The sequence below is a fragment of the Coregonus lavaretus genome, assembly GCF_964263955.1.
Source record: "Coregonus lavaretus genome assembly, chromosome: 27".
Lineage (NCBI taxonomy): Eukaryota > Metazoa > Chordata > Actinopteri > Salmoniformes > Salmonidae > Coregonus > Coregonus lavaretus.
The window spans coordinates 6,857,080-6,883,189 of NC_140014.1; the positions used below are offsets into that span (position 1 = coordinate 6,857,080).

The following is a 26,110-nucleotide window of genomic DNA, read 5'->3' on the forward strand; positions in this document are numbered from 1 at the left end:
ACCACGGTTTAGCCACGGAAAAAGACAGGAACCTTCCCGCTAGACATGATTGGCTGAGATAATGGATGTGCTGGACATGCCGAGAGAGGAGTTCGGATTGGTCTGCCATTAGCACGCTTCCTGCAGTATGTGAGGGTAATCCTTTCTAACGCGTATTTTTTAAAAGATATTATGAAGAACTGCAAAAGTGTTGCTAATGTTTTCCACTTTCTGGAGGACAGAGTTTTGAAATCAGTGGAATGCCCAGTGGAAACAGAATATGATAGCTAAGGAGATGGAGAAAATGCAGGCGTTGGATTGCAAATATGCGGAGGGAGTCGAAAAGAGAACACACAGAAGGCTGTTCTATAAAACACCTGTCTCCGGATTACATCTTCAAACTAAGGGCAACCATGGCATCCGTGACAGAGAGGGAGAAGCGTTCATCCATGTATACAGGTAAGAGTCTAGCTAGCTACATTTTCAGATATTATACGTTTCAAATTTTGTCAGAAAGTCATTTTCATTTCAAGTTAAAGCATACTGTTAACTAGCTAGCTAATGTTACGTGTATGATCTGTGTAGTAATATTATTTGTATCTCAGGGCCATTTGAATTGCTAGTTATAGCCTAATGTTAGCTAGCTAGCTAACATTGAACCTAGTTGGTTAGGTTTAGCTACCTGCAGATTCATGCAGGGTAGTAACGTTATGAGTTGGGATTATGGTTAATTGTTTAGCTAACTAGCTAGCTAGCTACATGTTTAAACAAAAGACTACACTATGCAAGTAACCATTTCACTGTACCGTTTACACTTTCTGCATCCTGTGCATGTGACAAATAAACTTTGATTTGATTTGTTATAGTGTGCGTTTACCAGAGGCTTTAATGTGAAGAACAACATGACCTGCACCAAAGTCAAATTAGGATTTAACGTTAGACCAACAATGAGACAGTGTCCAAGTTCAAAAATTCTCCGGTAGAATGGCCTGTTTTTATTTCATCACACTCAAAACCGTATGCTATTTTCTGTAATTAGCTAGCCATTAACTTGTAAATAATGATCTTGTTGTGAGTTTATTTTCCTGTAATAATGTATACAAATTAGCTAAAGTTAAGAGGTTGTCAGCTATATGATATGGTCATTATTTGAACTGGCTAGCCAGCTAACTTAACGTTAGCTAGCTAGCTAACAAGCGAGAAACGAACCAAAACATTGCTTAGAAAGTTGCTTTTAGTTGCCTGGTTTGCTAGATTGACATATACTAAATTCATTTTTAAGCAGATTGATTTATTGGTGTTAAAATAGAGTAGTTATGCTCTTTTGTACCATGTCATGCAGCCTGTCATTTTTGTGTTTATACTTTTTCATAACAACAAGTTTGATGTCGGACGACAATAGAATGTTCATGATGTCACTGCGACAACTGTCTACAGACATGTCGATAGACGTAGTATAAACTAGCCTTTAGTCTTGAAATCTTTGGTTGTTTAGTACACTACCGTACTCACTCTATTAAGCACATGGCCTCACATGTGAATCCTTAAAGAGATGGGTGGGGATAAGGCTTAAGAGGGTGTGAACGATGCTGAATGGGTGTAGACAAAGAAGAACTCTCCAGTAGGTGTACCAAAACATTCAAGGGCCATTTTCTCAAAAGTGGGGTTACAAGTTTATCAACTTTCAAAGCAGAATTACTTTCCCATTGTTCCTCAACTGTAGTGTATGATATACAATTTTCTCTACTTATATCCAATGTAAAAAACACCATTTCAAATGTTGCTACATAAAACCGGTAATTTAATCAGCTATAGGTGGCCGTGGTGGAAAAGTTTGATAAACCCTGGTGTAGTTGATGGCATTGCATCCTGCAAATAAATATGAAAGGGACATTGCATACCTGTATCAGGAAGAGACTGCATGAAGGCCATCTGTTCAGTTGTGGCCTCTTCCTTAGGCTTCTCTGCTTTGGACCATCCTTGAAGGACTGCGACTACAATCAGATAATTAACCAAAAAACATTAACGCTAAGTCAGAAGAAAACAATATTATTTCTGTACATGTGAAATCACTAAGACACACTTTATCCACCACCAATATGTAGCACCCACTTGGTGATGCATAGCAACCATATTGTGCCCCTGTCTCATCAAGCTTCAGTTTTTTTGTTTTCGAACAGAGAGCACTTCCAGCTTGAAATCCAGGACATCCCTAGGGAGCAACATAAGCTTTTTTAAAGAGAGGTACAGACATAGACAGGACCATTTTTATGCAATGGTTGAAAATGTTGAGGATAATACATAAACCTATTAAAAGTTAAGACATAGATTTTGATACCTCCTCTTGAGGAAAATTATTTCCTATTTGGACGAAACTGTTCACTTTTTCCTGGTCGAGGAAAAACCTCTCCCCATGTTTGGGAGCCTCGAACCTCTCCCTAGATGACTTATTTCAGGGAAGTTCAAAAAGGGCATCTGCATCAACTATCATTGTTTAATTTTCCTGATGAGTTTACAAAACATTAGGACGACCTTCTCTTTCCATGACATAGACTGACCAGGTGAATCCAGGTGAAAGCTATGATCCCTTACTGATGTCAACCTGTTAAATCCACTTCAATCAGTGTAGATGAAGGGGAGGAGACAGGTTAAAGAATGATTTTTAAGCCTTGAGACATGGATTGTATATGTGTGCCATTCAGAGGGTGAATGGAATAGAAAATATTTAAGTGCCTTTGAGTGGGGTATGGTATGAGTGTGTCAAGAACAGCAACGCTGCTGGGTTTTTCGTGCTCAACAGTTTCCCGTGTGTATCAAGAATGGTCCACCACCCAAAGGACAGCCAGCCGAGTATTTCTGTCTGTAATAAAGCTCTTTTGTGGGGAAAAACTCATTCTGATTGGGTGGGGCTGGCTGCTAAGTGTGTGGGCCCAGGCCCACCTATGGCTGCACCCCTGCACATTCATGTGAAATCCATAGATTAGGGCCTAATCTATTTATTTCAATTGACTGATTTCCTTATATGAACTGTAACTCAGTAAAATCTTTGAAATTGTTGCATGTTGCGTTTATCTTTTTGTTCAGTATAATTGAGCATCTGTGGGATGAGATGGAACGAGCTATTCGGAGTAGAGATCAACTACCAGCCAACTTGACACAACTGTGGGAAGCTTTGGAGTCAACAAGGGCCAGAATCCCTGTGGAATGCTTTCGACACCTTGTAGAGTCCATGCTCCAACGAATTGAGGCTGTTCTGAGTGAAAAAGGGGTGCAACTCAATATTAGGAAGGTGTTCCTAATGTTTTGTACACTCAGTGTATGCTCTTAAATAGATTGTTAAGCTATGATATCAACTTCACTATGGTATTTAATAGTAATTCTACATAATACATATGGTAAAAATGCAACATTTGGGCACATGGGAAACTTGGTTCAAATGGTAGCAAGACTTTTGTTGGAACTACCAGTGTCTGAATTATTAAAAAGCATTATTTGATCAAAATTCCATAAAGATGAATGGGCAAAAATGACGTCATGATAGTATGTTTGCATATGAACAGTACAATATGCTTTTGAGATGTAAAACATCTTTGTTCAAAGCAAAACTACAAATATCACTGAGCTGTATGTACCATAGTTATGACTTACAATACCTTATATGGGCAAAATGCATTTTGAATGGCTGTGGTTATTCCTCTCATTGAGACCCCACACTAGTTGGAGAGCTGACAAGAGTCTCAGGCTGAGGGAGATGGCCGTCTGCGGTCGTCGTGAAAAGACTTGCTTGAAAATATTGCAGTGCTCTACCCAGTGTACTAAATCCACAGCACGTTTAGTGAAGACACTAAAATGACACAGAGTGATGTCAAAATAGGTTAAACATAATGTTATGCCTGTAGCATGTGAAAACGAAAAGGAAAGCCGCACACTCTAGGAGCTCAGATGCAATAATTTAATATCCTAATAACCAACATTTCGACAGACAAGCTGTCTTCATCAGGGTATAATGACAAACACTGCGGGTCACTAGTTTATATAGTGTCAAAGGACACACGCAGGTGTCTGTAATCATGGCCGGGTGTGGCCTAATAGCATTGGCCAATTCACAGATAAAAACAACATACAAAAACCATGGAGAGCATATGATCATAGATACTTGGCTACATAGGCCCACAACATTTACAATGAATAGCAAAATCACAAGAATGGCTTCAAATCAAAGTTTACGTTGAGACCGAAGGGAGCAAGGGTCTTTAAATTAAAGATCCAGGCATCCTCTCGTTTTAACAATAAGTTGTCGAGGTCACCCCCTCTCCTAGGGAGGGTGACCTGTTCGATGTCGATATAACGTTGGGAAGAAATCGAGTGGTTCGCTTCCAAAAAGTGGGCAGCGACTGGGTATGTCGAGTTTTTGCACCTAATGGTGCTACCATGCTTCCGAGATTCGTACTTTTAATTTGCGCTTTGTTTTACCCACATAATTTTTACCACAAGGACAAGTTATAAGATAATTAACTGCCTTAGTGGAGCACATAATAACACCTTTGATTGGGATCTGTTTCCCTGTTTGGGGGTGTTTGAAGGATCTACATTTGTAAGTGCCATTGCATTGAGTGCAGCAGTTACACTTGTAATTTCCATCCGGTAGAGGCGCAAATAGACGTTGTGCAGGGATATTTAGGGGTAGTAAATCAGAGTTTACCAATTGATCTCTGAGATTTCTGCCCCGCGAGAATACAACCAAGGGAGGGTCTGAAAACACATTACCAATACTGTCATCGGATCTTAGAATGTGCCAATGTTTGTGAACGATTCCCTTAATTTGTTCAGAGCACTTTGAATAGCGTGTAGTTAGAACGCAAGAATGCTTCTTTTTGTGAGACTGTCCTTGAAAGAGATCAGGTCTCGATTAGTTTTGAATTTTCTCAATGGCAGTATTAATCTGACCATTTTTGTACCCCCTTTTTCTTGAATTTTCTTTGCGTCTCAGCCATATTTCGGTCGAAATCTGATTGTTTTTTATAAATTATTTTGATTCGACAGAATTGGCTGCAGGGCAAACTGTTTTTCAAGGGAAGCGGGTGACAAATATCAGGCCTCAACAAACTGTTACGATCAGTAGGTTTCCTGTAAAGATCAGTGTATAGAATATTATCCTCACACAAAATCAGAAGATCAAGGAAACTGATTTGACGTGTGTCAGATTGCATAGTAAATCTCAGGTGCTCAGAACAAGAGTTAAGAAAAGCATGGAATGCCTGGAGCTGTTTCGAATCACCCCTCCATAGAACAAAAATATCATCAATGTACCGTTTCCAAATAATAATGTTAGGCAAGAAAACATTTTTGAGAGGATTGAAAATTGACTGTTTCTCAATGTAACCCACATACAAATTAGCATTGTTAGGAGCCATAGGGGATCCCATAGCTGTACCCTTCGTCTGAATAAAGAAATAATTTAGAAACATGAAGTAGTTGTGTGTGAGTACTGTTTCAGCCAATGTTATAATGTGGTCCTCTGTAGCTCAGCTGGTAGAGCACGGCGCTTGTAACGCCAAGGTAGTGGGTTCGATCCCCGGGACCACCCATACACAAAAATGTATGCACGCATGACTGTAAGTCGCTTTGGATAAAAGCGTCTGCTAAATGGCATATTATATTATATATTATTTATTATATTATATTATATTATAATGCATGCACTGGAAGGTAGTTCATTAGGGTCACGTTGCAGAATAAAATGTTCCATTGCTTCAATATCGCCCTCGTGTGGAATATTCGTGTATAACGACTCAACATCAAAAGTAACTAACAAGGTATTATCAGGGAGAGGATCAAGAGGTTCAATAATAGAGATCATACTGCTGGTGTCCTTTACAAAGGAGGGGAGCTGTTCTGAGAGAGGTCTAATGAAAAAGTCAACAAAGGTCGATAAAGGGGCTGTTACTGCATCAATGCCTGCTACAATAGGGCACCCTGGAGGTTTTGTAACATTCTTGTGTAATTTCGGCAAAGTATAGAAAGTAGCAATTTTAGGGTGTTGAATAGCCAAAAAAATTGTGTTATTTTTTGGTGATTTGACCAGAACTTAAATACCCATCTAGGACAGAAAATATAGTGTTCTGAAATTGGGAAGTGGGGTCACTTCTGAGTTTCTTGTAAAAGGTGTTGTCAAGCAGTTGTCTGTGACACTCATTTACATAAACTGTCCTATCCATGAGTACAACTGACCCACCCTTATCAGCAGGGCGGGTAAGAACTGACGTATCGGATTGTAAATCAAGCAAAGCTTGTTTTTCATCCTTGGGTAAATTTTGAAAAGATATGTACTCCTGTTTGTTCTCAAGGAGATTACCAACATCTTTTTCAACGAGTCTGCAATATGTCTCAATAGAGTGATTGCGATTGGCTGGAGGTACAAAATAACTCTTACTTCTGAAAGGAGTCGGAATATGTGCAGGTGAGCCACCTACATGTTCAGTTGAAATATCACTATTAGGGGAGCTGAAGTATTCCCTTAAACTGATGTTTCTAAAAAACGTAAACATGTCTACATTAACATCGAAATCATTGCACTGAGTTGTAGGCACAAAAGATAACCCTTTATTAAGCAAGGAGACATGGGCAGGACTCAATATCTTGCTTGATAAATTAAAGACACTCAGTCCCATGGGTTCTGGGACCGTGTGAATGGCCCCCTCTGCCTCTGGTTGTCGTATCTTCTTACCCCGTCGTGTAATGGGCAAAAATGACGTCATGATAGAATGTTTGCATATGAACAGTACAATATGCTTTTGAGATGTAAAACATTTTTGTTCAAAGCAAAACTACAAATATCACTGAGCTGTATGTACCATAGTTATGACTTACAATACCTTATATGGGCAAAATGCATTTTGAATGGCTGTGGTTATTCCTCTCATTGAGACCCCACACTAGTTGGAGAGCTGACAAGAGTCTCAGGCTGAGGGAGATGGCCGTCTGTGGTCGTCGTGAAAAGACTTGCTTGAAAATATTGCAGTGCTCTACCCAGTGTACTAAATCCACAGCACGTTTAGTGAAGACACTAAAATGACACAGAGTGATATCAAAATAGGTTAAACATAATGTTATGCCTGTAGCATGTAACAGAGTGAGTTGCAAGAAGAGTGCATTGAGTCGTTATTAATAACTGTAACTCAAAGAAATGATTAGACATCTGCCTGAGCATATATCACAAGGCAAATAATACTTAGCTTAGTCCAAACGGATCAAAGTTAGCTGCTCTGTCTCACACTTACAAAAGGTGCACCAAACTGCATGTATACTTTATAATGGTGTCAACAATGTGCATCTTTTATACCACTTTGATGTTGATTGATTGATATAGCGGTGCTATGATGAGTTTCTCTGGTATCAAATAATTCAGGATGCAAGAAGATATGTAACATTAAGATGGAGTGGATACAAAATATTTAATAGATACGGTACCGGGTTCGTATAACAAATGGCACGTGTGTTGCCTCTTGTCATCCGAACTACTAGACAAAGAAAATATCTCTCTTCTTATAGTCCCTGTCACATATTGCTTCAACAACATCTGGCAACCAACAGTGGGCACTCCCCATGCTGATGGTATCACCTTGTACCCAAGGCAGGATATTCCATCTATCAATCATTCTAAGATAAACACAAGCTCCCTCGACATACTGGAATCCTTGGCATTCAGACTCTGTGGCACCAAGAATGACCTATCTAATAGAGTTAACCTTGTTCCTACAACACTGAAAAGACGTCATATCAATCCCGCATTTCTTTTTTTCCTGTTGTAAGTAGAATTCCCCAGATATAACATGACTTAACCCCAAAATAACACACATAAAACTTCATATACAAATAAAATGTTCTCCAATCAGTAGTATAGACATGATTCAGAGTATAAACTATGCTAGATAACTGAGAATTCATCCCCCTCTACTTTCTATACCTGAATCGAATTAGATTCTCAATATATTTAATCAACAAAGGTATACATTCTCAGTCACCTGGCTCATGCACAATCAAACATCTCAAACCTCTATGGACTTAGTCTGAGTAAAAGATCGATACATGACTAACTAATATATATTCACTCTAAATATCTATGTAGGCAAAACCTCAATTATACATAAGGAAAAATCCCACATAGACATACATATTTTAAATAACACACTTGTATACCTATTTTTCAAATATACCCATCCCTTTAGACATGCTAACAAAATAAACATACATAAAAATTCATGTTTAACATCATGACATCATCCAAGAAAATACATTGGCTCCTGACAATTTCTAAGTTACATGTAGACTACAATATAGAAATACATGAATATATCCCAATAAAAATAACTTCCAGTCTTCATTCTCCATTTCTTCCTTCATAGGAACCCCAATTACTTTCACACTGGGTCGCTATCTTATCTACTAAAATAGTCACGTTCCCCCATTACGCATCCTGTAACCTTATAGTCAAAGTTATACAATTCTAACATCACATTCCCCAATCCTCAATCAACATTATCAATGGACTCTACACTTTAATAAGATGATATAGATGAAGAATGTGTACTTTCCCTCCTTGCATTAATATTGATTTATACATCTCTATTAGTATTCCTAATTCCATCCTCTATTTCTCTAATATTTCCCATATCTTTATTTATATTCCCAAGACCTTCCTGATTCTGATGGTAAGTATGTACAACATGCATCTCCCCCTTTAGCCACTGTAATAGCATCCAATGCTATGCGATTACCAATTGCACATTGTCTAATGAGTGCCATTTCAGACCCAATTGCTTGAAAGCCCATGACCGTTAGTAGGTACCAGGTTTAGCCTGAACTCTGTTCAACCCCGACTCCGTTCCAGTAATATGCCTTAGGATAGAGGCAAAGGATAACACTCTGGTTTCAGTCACTGATAAATCAGGACAGCCTCGGATTACTTAGGAGCGAGGAATTCAACCTGAGGTCAGAACAGATACAGATAGAAAACAAACATTCCTGTTTCACACACCAAACCCAGTGAGATTAACCAATTAAGTTATTGCCTAGCAACACATGTCCCAATGTTTAAACCTTTCATTACAAAAATACACATCAATCCCCCCTCTCTGGCACTTCATAGGTCCCATATCAATACATCCAAATACTTCAAATGTATATAGTAACTGATATGTGAATACAGTAACCTAATAATCAACATGTTCATGATATAAGTCACAATCCTTGCATTAACCTTATATGTTTCAAACAGTAAGATAAAAAAGTTTCTACTCTAAATAACCACTATAAGTGTGTCCTAACACATTCAAATAATGTATCGCTGCTCTAACTATAATATCAATTTAAAACAGTTATCTTGCGATTGTATACGCAATACCAGGTCATGTTGAGAATAGTTTCATAGTTTAAAAACCCTCAATTTAACACACATTACCACTGTCAGAATGTACACATACAGTGAGGGAAAAAAGTATTTGATCCCCTGCTGATTTTGTATGTTTGCCCACTGACAAAGACATGATCAGTCCATAATTTTAATGGTAGGTTTATTTGAACAGTGAGAGACAGAATAACAACAAAAAGATCCAGAAAAACGCATGTCAAAAATTTTATAAATTGATTTGCATTTTAATGAGGGAAATAAGTATTTGACCCCTCTGCAAAACATGACTTAGTACTTGGTGGCAAAACCCTTGTTGGCAATCACAGAGGTCAGAAGTTTCTTGTAGTTGGCCACCAGGTTTGCACACATCTCAGGAGGGATTTTGTTCCACTCCTCTTTGCAGATCTTCTCCAAGTCATTAAGGTTTCGAGGCTGACGTTTGGCAACTCGAACCTTCAGCTCCCTCCACATATTTTCTATGGGATTAAGGTCTGGAGACTGGCTAGGCCACTCCAGGGCCTTAATGTGCTTCTTCTTGAGCCACTCCTATGTTGCCTTGGCCGTGTGTTTTGGGTCATTGTCATGCTGGAATACCCATCCACGACCCATTTTCAATGCCCTGGCTGAGGGAAGGAGGTTCTCCCTTTGATGCGGAGAAGTTGTCCTGTCCCCTTAGCAGAAAAACACCCCCAAAGCATAATGTTTCCACCTCCATCATTGACAGTGGGGATGGTGTTCTTGGGGTCATAGGCAGCATTCCTCCTCCTCCAAACACGGCGAGTTGAGTTGATGCCAAAGAGCTCGATTTTGGTCTCATCTGACCACAACACTTACACAGTTCTACTCTGAATCATTCAGATGTTCATTGGCAAACTTCAGATGGCCTTGTATATGTGCTTTCTTGAGCAGGGGGACCTTGCGGGCGCAGCAGGATTTCAGTCCTTCACGGCGTAGTGTGTTACCAATTGTTTTCTTGGTGACTATGGTCCCAGCTGCCTTGAGATCATTGACAAGATCCTTCCGTGTAGTTGTGGGCTGATTCCTCACCGTTCTCATGATCATTGCAACTCCACAAGGTGAGATCTTGCATGGAGCCCCAGGCCGAGGGAGATTGACAGTTATTTTGTGTTTCTTCCATTTGCAAATAATCGCACCAACTGTTGTCACCTTCTCACCAAGCTGCTTGGCGATGGTCTTGTAGCCCATTCCAGCCTTGTGTAGGTCTACAATCTTGTCCCTGACATCCTTGGAGAACTCTTTGGTCTTGGCCATGGTGGAGAGTTTGGAATCTGATTGATTGATTGCTTCTGTTGACAGGTGTCTTTTATACAGGTAACAAGCTGAGATTAGGAGCACTCCCTTGAAGAGTGTGCTCCTAATCTCAGCTCGTTACCTGTATAAAAGACACCTGGGAGCCAGAAATCTTTCTGATTGAGAGGGGGTCAAATACTTATTTCCCTCATTAAAATGCAAATCAATTTATAACATTTTTGACATGCGTTTTTCTGGATTTTTTTGTTGTTATTCTGTCTCTCACTGTTCAAATAAACCTACCATAAAAATTATAGACTGATCATTTCTTTGTCAGTGGGCAAACGTACAAAATCAGCAGGGGATCAAATACTTTTTTCCCTCACTGTATATGATCATACAGTATAACTATCCATAATTCTAGTATTACCTTCCTCATCATGAGAATAACTACAGATCATTATCACAATGTATTCTTAGTCCAAATTACTATACATTTAGCAGTGTATATACCTTCAACATCAACCTCATACCCAAATTACCAAATTTAGAGAAAACCAAATCAATTATGGACACAGCTGACCAACCCCGTCCTTCCCTGGCACTCAATCTTCTCTTCATTATGTTCTTCAGACAGCTTCATAGTTCCACTTGAATTGCCCATGACAATGTCACAATTTCAATGTCTCACCTGATCCGCCACCACCACTACCCCCATTATGTTTTGTCCATTTGCCAACCAGTATACCAGCATCATGATAAATGTTGTATTTGAACAGATCTCTCTCCATGCCCACTCCCCATGGACTTCTGTCACACTCCCCAGAGAAAAGCATGAGAAAATCAGTTGATAGATTCGATTGGATGCTGTACACCGGTTGCAGGTAGAAGTGGTGCTGGACAGGATCATATTCAAAGTTTTGTTTTTAGGTACACACCGTTCTTGACCGAATTATCCCTGCTATGCATCACGACACCATCTGTCGAGAGAGAGAGAGAGAGAGAGAGAGAGAGAGAGAGAGAGAGAGAGAGAGAGAGAGAGAGAGGACAGATCTTAACAGTTTAGTTGAGTTCATGTCTAATCCAAGAAATCCATATAAGCATTGACTATATGACAAATTATTATGTTTTACCAATTATTCTTAATACCAATTTCTAATATACTCGCCTTATCACACTGTCGATTACACCTCAGAGTCACCGAACCATGACGTAATACCTCCAATCCAATGATAGAAATCGCAAACAAATCAGCAGACCCAATCTGGTGAGATTTACATTGAAACAAAAAAGAACAAACACAACGTTACACTCCTCCATATATCCCTCAATACATTCTTACATATCACTCAAGTTGTGTAAAATTCAATCCAAACCTCAAAGGACTGGTAATTACCCATTGTGACACGACTCATAATGTGAGTACAGTATAAAAACAAAAATAACACCACTACTGGTTTAAAAACAAATCGAATAATGACCACTATCCTTTATAACTCTATAAAACTTAAAGATATAAGGCCTATAAACTTGTTTCCATACAGTCAGAAGAAAATAGACTTAAAAACTCCTATCCTTAATGAAAGGCAACGCCCTCTCATTCTTCCCACGAACCACAATAGAAATATGGCTATTAACTATAAACCTCTTCGTAATTAAGATTATTATAAATAACCTTCAAATCAGTATTATAAATGACCTCAAATTCATCAATATCTCTCGGCTTTCCAGTGAGGGTGATCAAATCCCACTAGAAAGTCAGAGGTCATTCAACTCCTTCAAAGAAGTGTTTCATTCTATAGTAGACTAATCATTAACAACAGTCAAAAGATTTCATACATTTCGTATTCCAAGTGTACAGTAAGTCCTTAGTACAGTTATTTTCATAAAATAAAACTTCAAAAAATTCCATGTGTGTGTCCCTTTAAGATACCTCGGCACTTACCCGTGAAAACCCACTAAACAAAATGAAATAGTCCACTCAGTGAGTCAAACATGTTTTAACACCACTACCAAATATACATAACAAGTGTATTGTGTGGTTATTTGCAAACCATATGGTATACAAAACAAACAGAAATAAATGAAATAAAATGGTCAGGCCTTGTTTTATTTGGTAGCTCCCTTCACTGCCTACTCCGGATATATTACTACTTATAAAACTGCCGAATTTAACATCTCTCCCCAAGAACACATACTCAGGAACATCTGAAAAATATAATGAAACCCCCTTCTCCTGTAAGAAAAAGTATACATATTGTTAACGTTCACTCTTAAATCAGTAACAAGCATGACAATGATAATTCCACTATCTTCCCTCACATCTTAATCGATGTTCTGTGTTTACCTCTATCATAGGGTTAAAAAACTAACTTGACAAATTTCACAATCCTAGATTCCTGTTGTAGCTTCATGTTTTGGTTCATTGTCTCTGTTAGGTTGTTGGGTCAGTAATATTTCTGTAGTGATCTCAGGTAAAAGTTTTTATATCCCTCATTTAATGGTATCTCTCTCCCTAATATATCTTCATACTCTGCTTCTTTCCAACAATGTGTTTTTATCCCTTGTGTTTTTAATACTCTTTATATTCTCTTTGTCCCTGTGCTCCACTTCCCATTAAGATAACACACTCGCTTCCCTGTGCTTCTGTATTATATTCTTTTTTTCTTTGTTCCCTTATTCTATCTTAAATTTATAAAATACCCCCTCACTCTCCGGTCCTTAGGTATTTTCCCAGTGGTCTATTCAGTCTTGGGTCACGAGACCACCCCCTATTTTCCACTAATAATATCCACGTTACTATTTTCTCAAATATTCCTACATTTCCATTTTCGTACTCTAGGTATCCCGTATCCAAATTCCTATACCTTATTTTCCTGTCTTTCAGTATGTCTATATCATTCGTTATTATTTTTATGTTTGCTGTCACTGTATAATCCACTATTGTATATCCCCTTATTCTAAACTTAAATGCGGCTGGTTCTCATTCTAATGTTCGTCTTGGCATTTATTCCCTAACTTTTCCTTCTTAATTTTTCTCTTTTACTTGTCTATTTCCGGATGCCTAGTTCATATCCTAAATTCTCCTACCTTCTATGTTATTACTATTTCCTGCGCCCACCACTGTTTTAATATTCGTGGTCTGACTGTTACCTTTTCTCCCGGTCTGCGCCCCCACCTTCGAATTTGGGTAATTCTATTTGTGCCTATTTCCGATAATGTTATCATTGTAGCCTATTGCATTAATTCACTAAAAATATACATTTGTTGTTTAATAAATCCAGAACCTCCAAAAAGTTGGTGCTGCCCTACCAGCGTAATAGTCCAAACTAACTGCCATTCACTTTGACATATTGTATCAACAGAACCCTCAGATTTACACCATGTAGCGATCGTTGAAATGCGGCGCGATACAAAGTTAGACTATTTGTAAACATCATTCCTGCTCTTACACATACATACCTTCACTTTAAATGTTATCTAATATCCCCTCTCCTTGATTCTCACAAAGGCAAGCAAGCTCCCAAGCTAACTGGCTAAAGGTGGCTAGCTTGCTAGCTACTTCCTCATCATACCATACTCCACTCACCCTATCGGAGCTGGCTATGCTTTGAAATTCATGTTATCAAGTAAGATCATGGCCACATCTCTATCGCAATTGTCAATCCGCTGTTATTAGTACATTTAGGTAACTGTCCCTTCCAATTAGGCTACAGGTAACAAAACAAACACTTGCTGTAGTTGACAAGCATATATTCATTTAATTTCCATATTCCATTCAATATTTAAAATTACAACCCCGTTTGCCAGTAGGTTCCTCCAGCAAACCATCAGGCCACACAAAAAAACCTGTATTCCCTCGAAATCGTTCCGTTTACATCTTAAAATAAAGACTGACTGCTATATCAATCTAAGCAACCCATGGCCATAGTTTAATTATAATCAGAAACCCAGACTTTAGTCAGTAACACAGAACCTATGCCTATTAAAATGACAAGTAAATCCCGCTAAAATCCCAATTACAATGGTTTGTAGTTTTAACATCTGTCACATAACACAATTACCAGAAAAAGGCCTTAAAGGTAGACCAAACGTTTCTTTGCAAAGATCTCACATGATCAAAGGGAATAAATTAGCAGTCAACGAGTCAAATCTACATTCATTGATTTGGAAAGAGATCTAACAAGTTTAATCAAATGGATTATGTTTTCTCTTGCGACATAAAGAAATTCCTTTACTACACCACCTTAGCTCGGCAATGAGAGACAGTCATATAATGCGTAATCTCATCTCTATCAAATGATCTATGTATTCTTTCCCACCCCTCACGTACATCTACGTTTTGGGTGTGCAAGTTAGCATATGAATATTATTACAATTATTACTTTATGAAAGCTCTAGTAATCCACTACACACACATAAAATTCACCATATCGTCATATATTCACATCAACCAATCATTTCACGTTTTTTAATGGTTCTCCATTGCCACACATCAGCTTATCACAATCTAGCTTATCACAATCTACTCCCAGAAACCAAAAAACAAACTGTAGTTTCCCGGACACTGCCCTGCCTGTCATGGGATCCTCCCAGAAAATATCAACTTTCCATTACTTTGTAAAACACCATTCCGCTCTCAATACCACTCCTTGATCTTCTTTGACCTAATTCTGTTATATATCGAAACGTATTATCCAAACTTATATCAAATTATCATACACAATCCTATAACTTATTATGCACACATCAGACTAAAATTAATTTCTGCTCTCTGTTCATAAGGTAGCCTATTCTTCCATTTAATTACTTAACTTCGTTAGCTGACTTTTTCTCCTTATTAATTATACTTCCAGGACATTGTGCGCTCATTAAATCACATGCTTTATACGTCTCTTTCATATAATCTAAATCCTATTTCGTGTTGCTTACGGCAATATTGTCAATGATATATTTTCGCGCTACCTGTAATTGATCCCTTTTAAAACTACCTTCTGAAGGATACTCATTATCTGTTCATGCTGATAAATCACTGAGATATGGTTCCACATAGAAAAACACTAATTTACTTAACATTCATTCGCGCATTGTCTGATTTTCGATACTTTTAAAAGAGACATGTTTTAAAATGCGGATTTGTCTGTAATACTTTCGTCATTGCCTTTCTCTCTTCGAGGTAAATCAAGCTCTGATTTATTCTTAATCGTGACTGTCTTTCCAGATACCGGTCTACTGAGTTGACTCCCCATTGCTTTTACATTAGTTCATGCAATGTTAGTAATTAAATATTTGAATCAAATCCCCACCTTGATCTTTCTTTAAATTTCATTTGTCTCATTTATTCATTGGCGCCATGATTCAACATGCTTAATTGTATCTGCTCGATTCTTTATGCCGTATGAGTTATTGTTCTCTCTCTCTCCTGACCGTTTTGAGTCATTCACAAAGGACTAATTCTCTCTTATAGGGCTTTTACAAAGGACTCTAACCTTTAACAAAGCTTGTTGAGGACTTGAACCTCGTAACAAAGGACTCAAACCTTTACTCAAACCTAACACTTTATGATGATTCTTACATACCAAAAGACTCAAACCTATATTTTTCTATCTTTATAATGTCGTACACATTAAAGGACCCTGCGCCCAATCTTGTTAAACCCACTCTCCTTCTCCTCTGTTGTTTTTACTCATTACTCTGGACCATAGCACCATGTCATTGTCTAATTTCATATTTGTCCTTATACATAACTCAATACCACTCATCGTCCCCCTTTAAATTATTGAATTTTAAACGTTCTTTACAGCTCAGCTTTACCACAGATAAGCAGATTTTAACATCATCAAAAAAATTAAAGTCTGCTTACCGGTTGGTTCGACTGTAAACTGCATCCTGTTCGTTTAGACGCCAAATTGTTATGATGAGTTTCTCTGGTAACAAGTAATTCACGATGCAAGAAGATATTTAACACTTAGATGGAGAGTGGATACAAAATATTTAATAGATACGGTACCGGGTTCATATAACAAACAGCACGTGCGTTGCCTCTTGTCACCCGAACTACTAGACAAAGAAAATCTCTCTCTTTTTATAGTCCCTGTTACATATTGCTTCAACAACATCTGGTAATCATCAGTGGGCACTTCCCACCCTGATGGTATCACCTTGTACCCAAGGCAGGATATTCCATCTATCAATCATTCTAAGATAAACCCCAGTAAGCTCCCTCGACATACTGAAATCCTTGGCATTCAGACGCTGTGGCACCAAGAATCACCTATCTAATAGATTTAACCTTGTCCTACAACACTGTGAAAAGACGTCATATCAAGCAGTTTTCTGGATGCTCAAAGTGCTTAAATAGTAAGGGGGAGAGTAACCTCAAGCTGTGAAGTAATGGCCATCTTCCTGGTCCAATCCCACCTGAACCCATTCGGCAGTTTCTGCACAAATCCATTAGCCTAGATGGGGAAACATAAATAACATGTTAAGAACTACGGTATGAAAGAGGTTGTTTTCTTGTGAGCCTATAGGTGATGTAGTGCATGGTATTCATTCCTCCCATACTTGCATTCCATGGGCAATGTTACATTTCCTGTGGACATTGCATATGCATGATGTACAGAAGAATGCCTCTCTGTCACAGTCTGGACACTTCCAGATGTCCAGTGTCTCCAAGACACCCTCACAAATCCCACCGCGAGGGTCTTGTGGTGGGCAGAGGGACTCCACAGCTGAGACATGCAGGCTGTCCCGGATATCAATCCATGCCTGCACATCTTCCCGATTCCTCAGTTTTGAAGGCGGAATGGAAGGTGGAATGGCTGGAGGTGGATGGCTTTCTGTGGAGACTTCCTCTGTGGGGACTGGTGGGTCTGGGTTGTTGTCATACCTCCCAATCCATGTTATTTTGGCAGGCTGGGAGATCTTACACCAGACTGGCATTCTCTCTGCTGACAAAACACAAAAGAAGACAATTGTAACAAGGTGAGTAGGACGGAGCCAGGCGCAGGAGGTGTGAATCAAAGAATATGGTGTATTTGGCCAACACAGCAGTCCGCAGCAATGCGTAAACCAAATACAGTGAGACTTAAATGCGTACTGGGAAAACAAAACACACGGGTGAATATCCCGGCGATAAAAGTAACATAATGGTCAACACGAGCTAGCGACACCTCCACATGGAAAAATAACACACAAAGACATAGGGGAGCAGAGGGAATAATTATACAGAGACTGATGAGGGGATATGTACCAGGTGTGTGTGAAAAACGAGACAAAACAAATGGAATGATGAGAAGAGGAGTGGCAGTGGCTAGAAGGCCGGTGACAACGAACGCCGAAGCCTGCCCAAACAAGGAGATGAGGCAGCTTCGGAGGGAGTTGTAACAATGTTAATCTATTCCAATGTACAAGGGGATAAAGCAATGAGTTTCTATAGATTACTTGATAGCAGAGTAAAATATAAATTCTACAGACTGATTTGGAAGTGAATTGCTACAATTAAATAGACCTAAATAAGAACAAGCGTAATGGGCTGAGATCTAGGCATACTTATGTAATTGAAAGAACAATGGGTGACATTTGAAGTGAACAAAGGGTATATGGGCTCTTTCTCAATTTATCTTATTAACTCTTTCTATCGTCTCGCCTTCTTTTCAACCATATTTAGGGAGAAGGTTCAAGATCCCTCCCCTCAGACCTTCTTATCTAATGCCTTTTGAGAAGAAAGCGAGAAAGAAGATGTGAGGAATGATTACTTGAGAACGAACCATGGTTGATTTTATTGACATACAGTGCTTTCGGAATGTATTCAGACCCCTTGACCTTTTCCACATTTTGTTACGTTACAGCCATATTCTAAAATTGATTAAATAAAAATTCAATGATTTTAAAAAAATCAATACAAAAATCAAACAAAAATACCTTATTTACAAAAGTTTTCAAATCCTTTGCTATGAGACTAGAAATGGAGCTCAGATGTATCCTGTTTCCATTGATCATCCTTGAGATGTTTCTACAACTTGATTGGAGTCCACCTGTGTTAAATTCAATTGATTGGACATGATTTGGAAAGGCACACACCTGTCTATACAAGGTCCCACAGTTGGCAGTGCATGTCAGAGCAAAAACCAAGCCATGAGGTCGAAGGAATTGTCCGTAGATCTCCGAGAAAGGATTGTGTCGAGGCACAGATCTGGGGAAGGGTACCCCAAAATTTCTGAAGCATTGAAAATCCCCAAGAACACAGTGTCCTCCATCATTCTTAAATGGAAGAAGTTTGGTACCACCAAGACTCTTCCTAGAGCTGGCTGCCCGGCCAAACTGAGCAATCGGGGGAGAAGGGCATTGGTCATGGAGGTGACCAAGAACCCGATGGTCACTCTGGCAGAGCTCTAGAGTTCCTCTGTGGAGATGGGATACACATTCCAGAAGGACAACCATCTCTGCAGCACTCCACCAATCAGGCCTTTATGGTAGAGTGGCGGAAGCCACTCCTCAGTAAAAGGCACATGACAGCCCGCTAAAGACTCTCAGACCATGAGAAACAAGATTCTCTGGTCTGATGAAACCAAGATTGAACTCTTTGGCCTGAATGCCAAGGTTCAAGTCTGGAGGAAACCTGGCACCATCCCTATGGTGAAGCACGGTGGTTGCGGCATCATGCTGTGGGGATGTTTTTCAGTGGCAGGAACTGGGAGACTAGTCAGGATCGAGGGAAAGATGAACGGAGCAAAGTAGAGAGCGACCCTTGATGAAAACCTGCTCCAGAGAGCTCAGGACTTCAGACTGGGGCGAAGGTTCACCTTCCAACAGGACAACGACCCTAACACACACAGCCAAGACAACGCAGTAGTAGCTTCAGGACAAGTCTGAGCGGCCCAGCCAGAGCCCGGACCTGAAAATAGATGTTCAGCGACGCTACCCATCCAACCTGACAGAGCTTGAGAGGATCTGCAGAGAAGAATGGGAGAAACTCCCCAAATACAGGTGTGCCAAAGGTGCTTCAACAAAGTACTGAGTAAAGGGTCAGAATACTTATGTAAATGTGATATTTCAGTTTTGTATTTTTTATACATTTGCACAAATAAATAAAATCAAATAAAACGTTTTTGCTTTGTCATTATGGGGTATTGTGTGTAGATTGATGAGGGAGAAAAAACAATGTAATCAATTTTAGAATAAAGCTGTAACGTAACAAAATGTGGAAAAAGTAAAGGGGTCTGAATACTTTCCGAATGCACTGTAAGGGTTCTCAGGTTCCGCTTGCAGGATTCCCACTAATGAGTCGAAAACTTCCAATATGAGGCCATCTTCACAGATTTCCCCCCACATCTCTATGTACTGTAAAAAGTTACATATTACCGGCAAAACGTTGTGTGTGTTATCTTCTCTTGCGAGCCACATTTAATATAATTGGCCCACGACCTGTATGGGCAGCCCTGGCTTAACTGATCCTAGTCCAGTCAGGCTTTATACTGTCTGTGGTTACACATACTGTGATGCGTGATTTGAAGGAGTCAGGCGCAGGACGATAAATCACAGTATACAGAGTTTATTCCGTAATCTAGCGTAACCAGTCTAGTGTGCAAAACAGGCGCACTGGAACAAACATGCCCACGGGGAAAATACCCCGGCAATACAAAATACTGAGCTCAACCGAGCTACTAATCCTCACAATGAACAATCTCCCACAAGGACAAGGGGGCAGAGGGAACACTTAAACACGTACTAATGATGGGAATAAGAACCAGGCGTGTGTAATTGACAAGACAAGACAAATGGAATGATGAGATATGGAGCATCAGTGGCTAGAAGGCCGGTGACGCCGAATGACAAAGCCTGCCCGAACAAGGAGGGGAGGCAGCTTCGGAGGAAGTTGTGACACGTACAGCCATCTGAGAGCCACCCAAGGAATGTCTTTGTTTCAACAGACTTTTTCCCGCTGCAACTCTAACATGTTCAAAAGCGAATACTGGAACAATATTCCTGACGTAGAACGTGGGGAATGGTCCGAGGCGATCTATTGGACACTAAGGTCATATTGTTTGTTATTTGTGATGTCATTAAAAATGTTATAAAGGAAATACTGTAAATATTGGAAAAAATATTGGAAAGTATACCCACTACATGTACGAAGTGTCCATCCTATACGTTATGCATATAATATGAACAATTATGAAAGTGTTTTTGTTAACAGAGGGATGTGATTTGAAAGGTTATATGAGATAATTTTTTTCATAACTTGGCACAGTTAGTAGTCACCACCCAAAGTGAGTTCAGAAAGCATGTCAGCCTGACGTAACCGCCCCCTTTCGGACAGAGAGAATAAAAGCTGGGTAAAGAAATGAACGTATCAGACCAGAAAGACTTAAAGCTGCAGCTGCACGTCTAAAGTGGTTGGAACCCTGAATTGCAACACGAGGGGGAGAAGGAAAACTCACCTCCCGGACAATCACTTGAAAGCTAATTTAAGTAGAATCATCCGGCTACTCTTCTCAAACCATCGCATCACGCTACTCTTATCACCCCACTGTGGAAACATCGATACGGCTGGCTAGCCTATCTTCAAAGAAGCAACTTCCAGACCGACGGGAAGGAAAATAAATTCTGTAGTTCTGTTCAGGACTACATGTCAAGACATTGGAGACCGGACAACTACGAAGAAGGACATTGTGAACCATTTTGGACAAGAAGAGCCTTACAAGCACACCGCGAAAAAGGCACACCCCCTTTCCAAGGCGGCCCGGTTCACCGAAAGATCCCCGGCGAACTAAGACATTTCACATAAATATATTCATGATTTCTTACTCAAAGCGGGCGGCGGTTCGTGTGCCAAGTATGTAATTACTGTATGTGAGAGTAGTTTCTGAATGTATCAAAGTTAAGTGTCTGTCCCTCTCTTAACAAGCATCAATATTGTTGTCATTCCGCTAGGGACCTGTTTTCTCCAGTGTGTATGTTTATCCTGTGTTCCCATTTAATTAGCTAGTAAATAAATCATTAAATCAATTTGTGTAGTATTGAATCATAAGTAAGGCTGGCTCTGGTTTTTGCAGATTAAGGAGGTTACTACTGTTCAGAATGATGATATGATACGAGGTTATGATTAATAAGTTGACTGTTTATAGATGTGATAGGTAAAGAACCTTTAGAGTTTAACCTCTTAAGGATCAGACCCTTTTTTCAATTTTCGCCTAAAATGACATACCCAAATCTAACTGCAGGTAGCTCAGGACCTGAAGCAAGGATATGCATATTCTTGATACCATTTGAAAGGAAACACTTTGAAGTTTGTGGAAATGTGAAATTAATGTAGGAGAATATAACACATTAGATCTGGTAAAAGATAATACAAACAAAAAATATGCTTTTCTATTTTTTTATCATCTTTGAAATGCAAGAGAAAGGCCACAATATAATATTGCAGTTTAGGCGCAATTTAGATTTTGGCCACTAGATGGTAGCGGTGTGTGTGCAAAGTTTCAGATTGATCCAGTGAAGCATTGCAATACTGGACTATTTTGTATCACGTCTGCCCAAATGTGCCGAATTGGTCAATTGATACATTTTCAAGTACATAACTATAAAGAACATACAAAAATGATATGGTAATACAAAATGTAAGTTTACACACTCCCAGGAATGTCATACATGATGGATCATTAGCTTATACACTAACTTTCACACAGACGGTCGGGCGGGGTGGGTGTGGAGCCAGAGACAGCAGGGGTTTAAACTGTAGAACCCAGTTCCCTATATTTGAATATACAAATTGATTTGATCAAACAAAACTATGCTACATTTTATCTCTTGAACCCATAGGATGACAAATCAGAGCAAGATTACTGAATGTAAGTACATTATTTACCTTTAGAGGTGAATGTATCAAACCAGTTGCCATGATGAGTTTTTGTTGTTGTGCACTCTCCTCAAACAATAGCATGGTATTTTATCACTGTAATAGCTACTGTAAATTGGACAGTGCAGTTAGATTAACAAGAATTGAAGCTTTCTGGCCATTGAAGCTTTCTGGAAAGTTTGCTGTTACTTACAACACTCATGCTAATCACATTAGCGCATGTTAACTCAACAGTCCCATATACGGGACACGGTTCCCGTAGAGGTTAATTCGTGAGATGGTAACTCTTTCAAGAACCGCTCTTGTGGTGCCCCAGATCCTAATGAGTTAATTGTTACATTATTAATTTAATCGGGTAAAAAAATGTACATAGTTAGTTAATTAGATAATAACAGTCTTCAGATTAATGTTAAAGTCACGCCACGACAATTGTAAGGGATAAATAATACATTACCCAGAATGCTGCGCCGCTGAGCACTACAACTTCAATTCAATTGAGTACAGGCTTAACTGAATGACAACAGAGAAAGAATAATAAGGCATTTTATTGCATAATTTGGCTCTGAGGAATTCTCCTCAGCATCTGGCTCTGAGGAATGCTGATGACAGGTTGCCCTTTGCTGGGCAGCTGGCATCGAACCCCCCACTGAAACCAGTAGTAACCACCAACTTCAATGACAGTTAAAATAAAATTGAAATACGCGCCCCAATAACAGGTGTTTATAACCTGGTAATGACCACCTGACTACAGCCTATTACCTACACTCTTAGAAAAAAAGGGTTCTAAAAGGGTTCTTCGGCTGTCCCGATAGGAGAACCCTTTTTGGTTCCAGGTAGAACCATTTTTGGTTCCAGGTAGAACCATTTTGGGTTTCATTTAGAACTGTTTTGGGTTCCATGTAGAGCCCTATGTGGAAAGGGTTCTACATGGAACCCAAAATACTTCTACCTACAACAAAGGGTTCTACCTGGAACCAAAAAGGGTTCTAAATACCACCTTTTTTTCAAAGAGTGTAAGATCAGACAATCATGGGCAGCTGAATAGCATGTCTCTTGGGGAATCCAGTCTCAGTGAAACCTGATGCAGAGAAAAAAACGTTCATGATCATCAGCATAGCTAGTACAAACCTAGCTCTTACAAAGATGGTTAGTAGGAATCAATAAACATTGAAAATCAGAGTATCAAACATCAACATCTTGCACACAACTTACTGTCAATGAGTATGGATTTAAGCAGGGCAGGTTCCATCAAGTTGAATATAAGACTTTAAGACCCTTTTAATGCCAATTTAAATGCAATTTAATACAAATTGTGAGTTCTGCTTGTGCCACAAACCTGCTAATATTCCCAGATTTTATCATGCCATCACCAACAGAAAAAATAAGTAGGCTAATCATCTTCTAATGGCATCATTCACAGAGGTTTAATAAAGAAGTGCAATAGACTACTGAGATGGTATTCAAATAACTTGTTTCATCTAAGCAGGAATGCATGATTCAAGATATGTGCACTGCAACCTAATCCAGTGATTGTCATATATTTTGGTTTGACAATTAGGTCAAAGTATATTTTACTGTTAAAATAGGACTCAATATTTTTACTTAAATACATATTAATTAGCCTACATTTTTATGAGCGCTAATATCATAGACTAATATATTTGGTGCTAATTCACCAGCTGGGTGAGTGGAAACTCAAAACATATTTGTCACGCCCTGGCTCTGGGACTCTGTTATGTTGAGCCAGGGTGTGTTGTTTCTATGTGTTTTGTGTGCTAGGGTGATTTTCTAGTTCATTTGTTTCTATGTTGGCCGGTGTGGTTCTCAATCAGAGGCAACGTGTATCAGCTGTTGATTGTTGTCTCTGATTGGGAACCATACTTAGGCAGCCTGTTTTCCACAGTGTGTTGTGGGATCTTGTTCCGTATGGTTTGTATTGTAACCAAGGACTTCACGTTTCGTATCATTTGTTGTTTTGTTCGTGTGGTGTTCTCAACAAAATAAAGTATGTTCACTTATCACGCTGCGCATTGGTCCACTTCCTCCGACGATTCTGACAGAAGATCCCACCATAACTGGACCAAGCAGCGTGTCCAGGAGCCAACGCCAGAGAGGGCTCTAAAGGATATCAACCTCGACTGGGTCAAGCCGCGGGAGGAGGAGAGAGGCTGGACTTGGGAGCAGAGGAGCGAGAGTCTGGCGAGAGCCATGGAGGCCTGGCCCACGGGGAGGAGAGACGCCCAGAACATTTTTAGGGGGGGCTCACGCCGTGGACGACGGGGCAGCAGGAGGCCGGGATAGAGTGGTTCAGCGGGTTGGCAAAGGAGGCCGCCAGGTAACGGGAGTCACTGGTCACCAGGGGGAAGGAGAATGTAGAGGCACGGCGAGAGGTACTGGGGTGTGTTGCCAGTCCGGTCTGGCCCGTTCCTGATCCCCGCGTAGGGCCAGTGGTGTGTCCCCCCAGTACGGTCCGGCTTGTTCCTGTCCCTCGCACCGAGCCTGTGGTGCGCGTCGCCAGCCCGGTCCGGCATGTTCCTGCCCCTCGCACCAAGCCTGTGGTGCGCGTCGCCAGCCCGGTCCGGCATGTTCCTGCCCCTCGCACCAAGCCTGTGGTGCGCGTCGCCAGCCCGGTCCGGCATGTTCCTGCTCCCCGCACCAAGCCTGTGGTGCGCGTCGTCAGCCCGGTCCGGCCTGTTCCTGCTCCCCGCACCAAGCCAGTGGTGCGCTTCGTCAGCCCGGTTCGGCCCGTCCCTGCTCCCCGCACCAAGCCAATGGTGCGCGTCGTCAGCCCGGTCCGGCCCGTCCCTGCTCCCCGCACCAAGCCAATGGTGCGCGTCGTCAGCCCGGTCCGGCCTGTTCCTGCTCCCCGCACCAAGCCAGTGGTGCGCTTCGTCAGCCCCGTTCGGCCCGTCCCTGCTCCCCGCACCAAGCCAATGGTGCGCGTCGTCAGCCCGGTCCGGCCCGTCCCTGCTCCCCGCACCAAGCCTGGGGTGTGCGTCGTCAGTCCGGCACAGCCCGTGCCTGTTCCACCGGTGCCTGGTCCGGCACCGGTCAGCTGCTCCACTCCGGAGCTAGAGCAATCCGCTCCACCAGTGTTCAGTCCAGCTCCGGCCAGCAGGGCCAGACCGGACCAGGGGCGCTTTGGGGGGTTTGTTGGAGGGTGGGGGTCAAGCCCGGAGCCGGAACCGCCTCCGAGGAGGAATGCCCACCCGGCCCTCCCCTGTTCGGTTTATGTTTGGCGCGGTCGCAGTCCGCGCCTTTGGGGGGGGGGGTACTGTCACGCCCTGGCTCTGGGACTCTGTTATGTTGAGCCAGGGTGTGTTGTTTCTATGTGTTTTGTGTGCTAGGGTGATTTTCTAGTTCATTTGTTTCTATGTTGGCCGGTGTGGTTCTCAATCAGAGGCAACGTGTATCAGCTGTTGATTGTTGTCTCTGATTGGGAACCATACTTAGGCAGCCTGTTTTCCACAGTGTGTTGTGGTATGGTTTGTATTGTAACCAAGGACTTCACGTTTCGTATCATTTGTTGTTTTGTTCGTGTGGTGTTCTCAACAAAATAAAGTATGTTCACTTATCACGCTGCACATTGGTCCACTTCCTCCGACGATTCT

At 40.6% G+C, this 26,110-nt stretch overlaps 1 protein-coding gene across 1 annotated transcript in view; it reads left to right on the forward strand.

Annotated features, from left to right (window-relative positions):
- The window catches only part of LOC311103132 (transcriptional repressor protein YY1-like), a 964,063-nt gene that overhangs the window by 495,724 nt on the left and 442,229 nt on the right, over positions 1–26,110 (forward strand). The window lies entirely within an intron of this gene.